Below are 6,795 nucleotides of genomic sequence, written 5' to 3' on the forward strand. Positions count from 1 at the left end.
TGCGAGTTGCATCTGACTACCCAGCTTACGTGCACATGAGTGAAGTTTAAGACATTTGCGCACGCACTGTAAAGAGCGCAGGTGCGATTGCACCTTACTGAGATAAAGACACGTGAAAACTGCGGCGCTACGCTGACCTAGGATGCATGCACCCCAGTTCCTTGAGCGCTTCCAATAACACAGGCCACGCGCGTTCGCTCGGTCACCGGAGGGATTCTCAAATAAAGCGTGTTTACTCTTCGAATGCTTATTTCCACTCGCAGTGCAGAAGACTCGGCCTTCCACTCGCCTATCGCTGCCATCGCGTCTCAGCGCTCACTCTTTCTACACCCTACGGAAAGCGAAGACACGGCCGGGACTGCCAAAAGGTCGTGTATGCCGTAATTGCGGCCCCTATATTTTGCGGCGCGGCTGTTTTTTTTTGGCATGCAGATACAGCTACTGATTCGTTTCAAACATGCCTCATCTTTTCTAGAGTGGATGGCGAGGCGTTAGAGATGATGGACGCAATAAGGGAAGCCAGCAGAAATAATAACTAAGTATTTTTGTTCCCGTCGGTAAACCAGCGGAAACCTCACAACAGTCTAGCGGGCTCCGTGCAATCATCACCACCATACCAACAACGTACACTGCAGAACAAATGCCTATCTCACACTGTCCTGTGCCAGCCGCGGCTGCTGAGTAACCGCCATCTTCCTAATCTGATCTGTTCCAATGGCTCTGCCAAATTGAGCTACGTTTGCCTTGTCTTGGAATCTACTCCGTCACCCTAAGGAATCGTCAGACCTTTAACTGTCCGTACTACATGTCCTATACATGTATACTTCCCCTTGATGTTGATTTCATCTAGGGCATCATTAGCTCGCGTTTGCTCCCTAACCCACTGCTCTTTCTGCTCCACTGCCCCATAGCTCGCTTTGCGGTCCTGGGCTGCGCTGTCCTCTGCCTTATTTCAAGGATTTTCGTTAGCCTCCAGGTTTCCGCAACATAGGTGGGCACTGCCCAAATACAGCAGTGCACAGAGGGATACTGGAAAGCTGAAATTAATGACCTGTGAGTACCTTCCAAATGCATCGCAGCCATTATTTAAAGCAAAATCAGTCATCTTTCAACAAGGCACTTAGTAGAAGCGATATAAGGGGTACAAAGGCAGCCATATAATGCGTTACGGGTAACGTGTTAGGTGGACACCACTGCAGCGTACCACCAAATGAGACTGAGGTGTGCACTGACCTAGAGAGGCAGTTATGCGCCATTCTTTTGCTAAAAACCCACGAAGTCTAAGAACCCAATTGGGGCACGGACATCACCGCTACCTCTAAGCGCGATTCAGCTATCTACTGACCCAGAGACCATTTATGCGCCTTCCCTTTTCTCAAAGCGAGCTGAAGGTTTAGACTGCGAAAAAAACAATAACGCCGGAACCAAACTGCTTGCTTCGTGCAAGCGTGCCCTGGCGTGCGTTAAGTCAGCCGGGAACACGATCGAAGCGAAGGCCGCAAAGTAGTGGCGAGTCAGGCGTACCCTTTCATCTAACTACACCAGCGCACTACAAAAAAGCCAACCTCTCAAGAGGCATTTAAGGTATGTGGCAAAGCCTGTACCACAGGCGTGCAAAACACTTAAAATTTTAAAACGTTGTTGAAACGCAGCGAAACCTTGCTACCATGATGGCTGTGGCTCCGTTTGAAGCTTGGGGACGTCCGAAGTGCTGCAGGGACACTTCTCGTCAAATGCAATAACCTTTCCCTTTCTTTTGCCCATTTTTTCCATGTCACACATTTTTCAGTGTGCAGAGTAACTTGCGCGGTGTGTTTTCGATACGCGAGAACGGTTTTCTTACAGAAGCCTTGAAATCACGGAAATCGCCACCGAATTGGGCTATTTGAAAACTGCTGAGAATCCGCGCTAACGAACTACGCGACGGAGTGCGGGACATTAATTAGGTGCGTTGCCAACGCCTCTGCCCAGTACCTCAAGTACTACGGTACTTTTACGGAGAGCTCAAGGCTTAAACGCGAGTCAACGCAGGAAATTTGGACCTTTTCGCGTTTTTTTTGAATGACAGGGGGGTAAAGTCGCGCTTCTGAATTTCGTCTGTGCGCATCGCCGATCAGGTCAGCAGTGCCGTCTCACAAGCCCGTTTTAGCGTCTCACTGGCGCCTTCACCGTCAGCCGTCTACTCACGGCGAATGTAAAAAGAAATATAGGCCATAAGATGTCATAAGCTTAGCAGCTCCTTTATCTCACGTTATCTGGGGCAAAATACCTCGCGTCCATAAATATATACAAACGTGGCATACAAGAAAGCGGACATAAATCATAAGTGCATGCCATATGGCAAAAATGCGTTTTCTCTTCTACATAATCACAAGCGCAGATTGATGAAAAAAGGAGGAATCCCCGTAAATGCATTTGAAAGGAGCGCCAGGCATTTATTACTTCCGAGAGGAGCGCGAAATTACCGAGAGATTTTCAGCAGCGTGCACTGTTTTGTTCACCATCTTGCCAAGGTGAGAAGTGCTCCTATCAATGTTTCAGGGCCCCGGAGATCAGTTATTAGAGACTTCGGCAAACTCAAAACAGACTTCCTCATTTTAATTACTGTTTTTCTTGGCCCGAAGGTGGCCTTATAGTGATGGAATGTTCGACAACATGTTGGTGGAACTGGCATGACCGGCCTCACTAATCCAAATTATTCGCGCGCGTCAAGTGCGCTCTGTGGGCGATGTGAAGATTCACTGGGAATAATGACAAACTGAGGCCAGCGAGGAGCCAATTACCAATTTATATCGCTCTTTCGTTCTCCCGTTGGCCGTCAATAGCGTCGCAAAGAGCAGCCGCACCGCGCTCAAACCGAGGTATCTACCTAGGCGTACACAATTGATTCGCGCGCTTGTGTGCTCTTTCAGCAAGTTCTGAGCCTTCTCTCGACAAAATGGCCTTACAACGAGAAACGTATAAAGCCCTTGAAAGTTTCCAATGGTGTTTTGCTCAGTGCGCGATATCGGTGAAAAACGGGAATAAGCGCGGATTCTCAGTTGCTTGGAAACGGCCAAATTCAGGGGCGGTTTGCATGAGTTCTTTGGCTTCTGTAAGACAACCGCTCCCGCGTGTCGAAAGCACACTGCGCGAGCTATTCTGCACATTGGAAAATATGTGGTAGGCAAAGAAAGGGCAAATAGAATTCGAAGGAGATTGAAGTTGGCCAGAAGTTGGCGAGCAGAGCTTCGGACGTCCTGCAGTAAGAGCTTCGCCACACAACATAAATGTTTTTTGAGTGGTTGGCTTCAGTGTAATCCATTAGTGTAGTATGGTGAATGGGTACGCCTGACTCAAAACTACCGGCTGCTGCAGAAAGCCGGGTATTCACGGAGCGTATAGGCGCCAACACTAGCATATCTAAGACGCCCAACAGGGCTATCGCATGTGAAACGGCAAAATGGGCCTGCCACTTTAGACCTCTCGGCCGCAAATGCCAATCAGCTTTCACTAATTAATGCGTTAATCTGGTAAGCTTAGATCATAAAACTTTTTTCTCTCCAAGTTCCATCTAATAATCCGGATCTGCAGTCACTGTCTGGTCCACAGTTACACTGCCCGTATACCCGTGCCATCTGCCACTGTGATTGTTCCAGATGCCACGGTGATATATGCCTAAATAGTTGCCGCTGGGTGCCGAACTCTTTACATGTAAGACGCGCTCGCTCTAATTGCGTCATTGTTCAACCAGGCGTATCGGCACAGACACAACAGCTGCGTGTAATAACTGCTAACGCCAGTTCCTCGTGGCGTGTTTTGCCCGTGACGCTGCGGAAAACCGTAGTATAAGGAGTGCCCAGGGGCTTTTGAGACTACTTACTGAACCAGCTGGCAGAGGCAGCAGTACTGTATACCTCGGTCGGACGCCCTCCGAGCGACAGCAGCTCGGCTCACATGACGATGCGCGGAGCGCAAGCTTATGTCCTGCTCCTCAGCAGATGCGGTGCGAGGGCTGCGTCGTTGGCTGCGCTCGAAAACAAGAGTGCAGCAAAATTCAGGTAAACGGAAAGCCACAATGAATTTCGGTTCGTAAACGCCAAGAAAAAACATACATACATCAAAAGTGGGTGAGTAGACAGACGGATAAAAGCGAGCGTGCCCATGGAATTTGGGATCTTTAAACAGTGCTGATCGATTGGGTGAAGTGTATGAACAAGGAAAAGCAAGTGCTGATCGATAATTATAGACTTTAGTGCACCTCTAACACCCCTAATGGTGTTATTCTATGTGCTCTCACAAAAACAACTGCATATTTATAATATGGTATAGAGTTGAGCCTTCAAAGCTCGAATACTTTCGCTGGAAGTGCAAAATATTAGGCAAATGAAAACTGCTGTCACTATCAGCAGAAACTCTAAAAAGTAAGGAATAAATACAATGGTGCATACACGACAGATGGGCGTTGGGTCGCGAGTAAAAAGAATCAGCACAATGACGTCACCAGAACGGCGACAATCACCACGCGGTTGGCGAGGCGCGGCGCCGTTCTCTACGAAGGCAACTGGCGCTTTCGTTATCGGCGTGTTCGTAACCACAGCGACGAGCGTTGCTATGGGATCAGGTGGAGGAATAAAGATGAATATCTTCTTGCCCTCAATTACATCGTCGCTTTGTCGTCCGCCTGTGCTGAGCGTGGCACTTTCGCAGCTGGAGCGCACTGAAACCTTAGCCTAATGGCTTACTCACCGAGAGCAAGCGTCAGTTACAGCGAGATTAAAACCGCTCGAGCTAACACAGAATGCTCTGAGACAAGTTCAGTTGTCAGTGACGCCACGTCTAAAAAACGAAATGATGATCATAGCCTAACTACAGTACATTAAACTGGTGGTCAGAAGGTAAGTTTATAATAACCGGGTAGAAAGTAGTCGTCCCGAGTCAACTGATTCAAATAAGCGACCATGGCCACCGACACGTTTTTTTTAAAACTTAAGCGCTCTCCAGGAGGCATCCTGTTTCCTGAGATGCAGCAAGACAACACTGTGAGGACTTTCCTTCGAGAAGGCACACTGAATGAAACGCAACAAAACTCCGTCGAGGATCGCTTTTCTCTGTATTTTTGCCCTTCACACGCAGGTATCATAAATAGTAATGAACTGCTGATCGAGCACCGCTTCGCACCGCAGGAGTCATGATCAACTAGCGCGCGTTAGAACGCCTGAGTTGGTATTCTCGCGCAAGCCGCTAGTTAGGCAGGAATATTCTGGATTTGGGGAACTGTGAGCGCATGGCACCATTGTTCATGTGTCAAACTCGGCAGCCTCGAATCATTTTTTTTCCGCGTTAGTTCTTAGGGCTATGGCTCCGTTTATGCCGCGTCATTGTCCTTGTTGTAAAGCAGAATGAGCTGACGTCACGCATGCGTCATTGCAACGCATCAGGCTGATGGGCCAGAATACTGATCACTGATTAGTCTGAAAACAACGGATGACAGTTGCGGTCTCCGTCTCCCTCTACAGCCTCTTCTTCCCTCTCTTTCACTGTATCTGACCTGCCGAACGGCCCTCTTATATAGGGATCATGCTCGACCGTGCGTGACCTGCAGATGAACGCCCACCCCATCCCCACACATCTCCCCGACTCCACCTACGCACGCATCGACTGCTGACTGCATCTGGCTACTCCCACCCTGTCGCAAAAGGGCACCCCTTCCCAAAATGACAAAACCATTTCTGCATTTCCCCTCAAGCCCCCTGTCTAAGGAGTTAACGTCCCGTAGTTTTCTTTCTTTATTTGCACGTATTACAGGTTTAGACCCTGCTGTTTTTTGAAATCCGGGGCCGCAGCTGCCATCAGAAGCCCGTCGTCAGGCCTAACCGCAAGCTGCTAGCTTTTGCTCATCATGCAACACATGGTACCCCCATGTCATTACGTTCTTAAAAAGGTTTCTAGTATCGAGACGCCCGTTCTAAGCACAAGGCGTGAAAATGTAACTGTGCTTTGCTAATAAATCTGCTCACTTGTAAAATGTCATCTGGGGCCTGATTCTCGATATTCGCAAATGCGCCCAGAGCGGGGAGTACCCGTGTGTCCGTGACATATGCATCGGGGCGGCGCCAAAGTACGTAAACGCAGAATAAGATGACGAAAGTGCAAATAAAAAAAAATTAGGAAAAAATATATACTGTCGCCAACTACCTAGCACCGAGTGCAAAAAAACACCGATGCTCTAAAGACGTGCCTCAAGACAGCTGCTAATGGTGCTGAATGCGACGCGAAAGGCCCTGCAAGTTGGTCGCAATTCAAATAAAGGGCTTAGCGGTAATTATACTGCATGAAGCAATCTTTGCTACGCGGTCGCTGGTTCATCGGCATAAAGCGAGGAGACTTGGTGGCAGAGCGGCGCGTTTCAGCCGCGTTGCTCAGTTGTGGCCGCTTCTGTGTTCAGTCACCTCGCGTTATGAGACATTAAGGTTGCGGTAGCAACCCGTTCAGACGTCCGACAGCATCAAGCGCAATGAAGGGATGCCATATACAACAACTTTCCCGTTCCACAGCTCCTCCCAGGCTTTCACTTCAACGTTAAGAACCATAGATATTGATTAAGCGGTGTCGGCAACTTCGAGGCAACCGCTCTCACCTCACCGTCCAAAGCCATCGCGCAGCACGTCGCGTCGAATTATCGCCGTATGCGGCGATTTCGTACATGTCAGGTCGGATCAGAGTCACGGAGAGACGAACTGGCGGAGAAACGGCTGGCTATCGGCTGCCGATCATAACCTCAACGCATCAGTGTAATTGGAAAGGTTAACCTCA

Source organism: Amblyomma americanum, chromosome 1 (assembly GCF_052857255.1).
Source record: "Amblyomma americanum isolate KBUSLIRL-KWMA chromosome 1, ASM5285725v1, whole genome shotgun sequence".
NCBI lineage: Eukaryota > Metazoa > Arthropoda > Arachnida > Ixodida > Ixodidae > Amblyomma > Amblyomma americanum.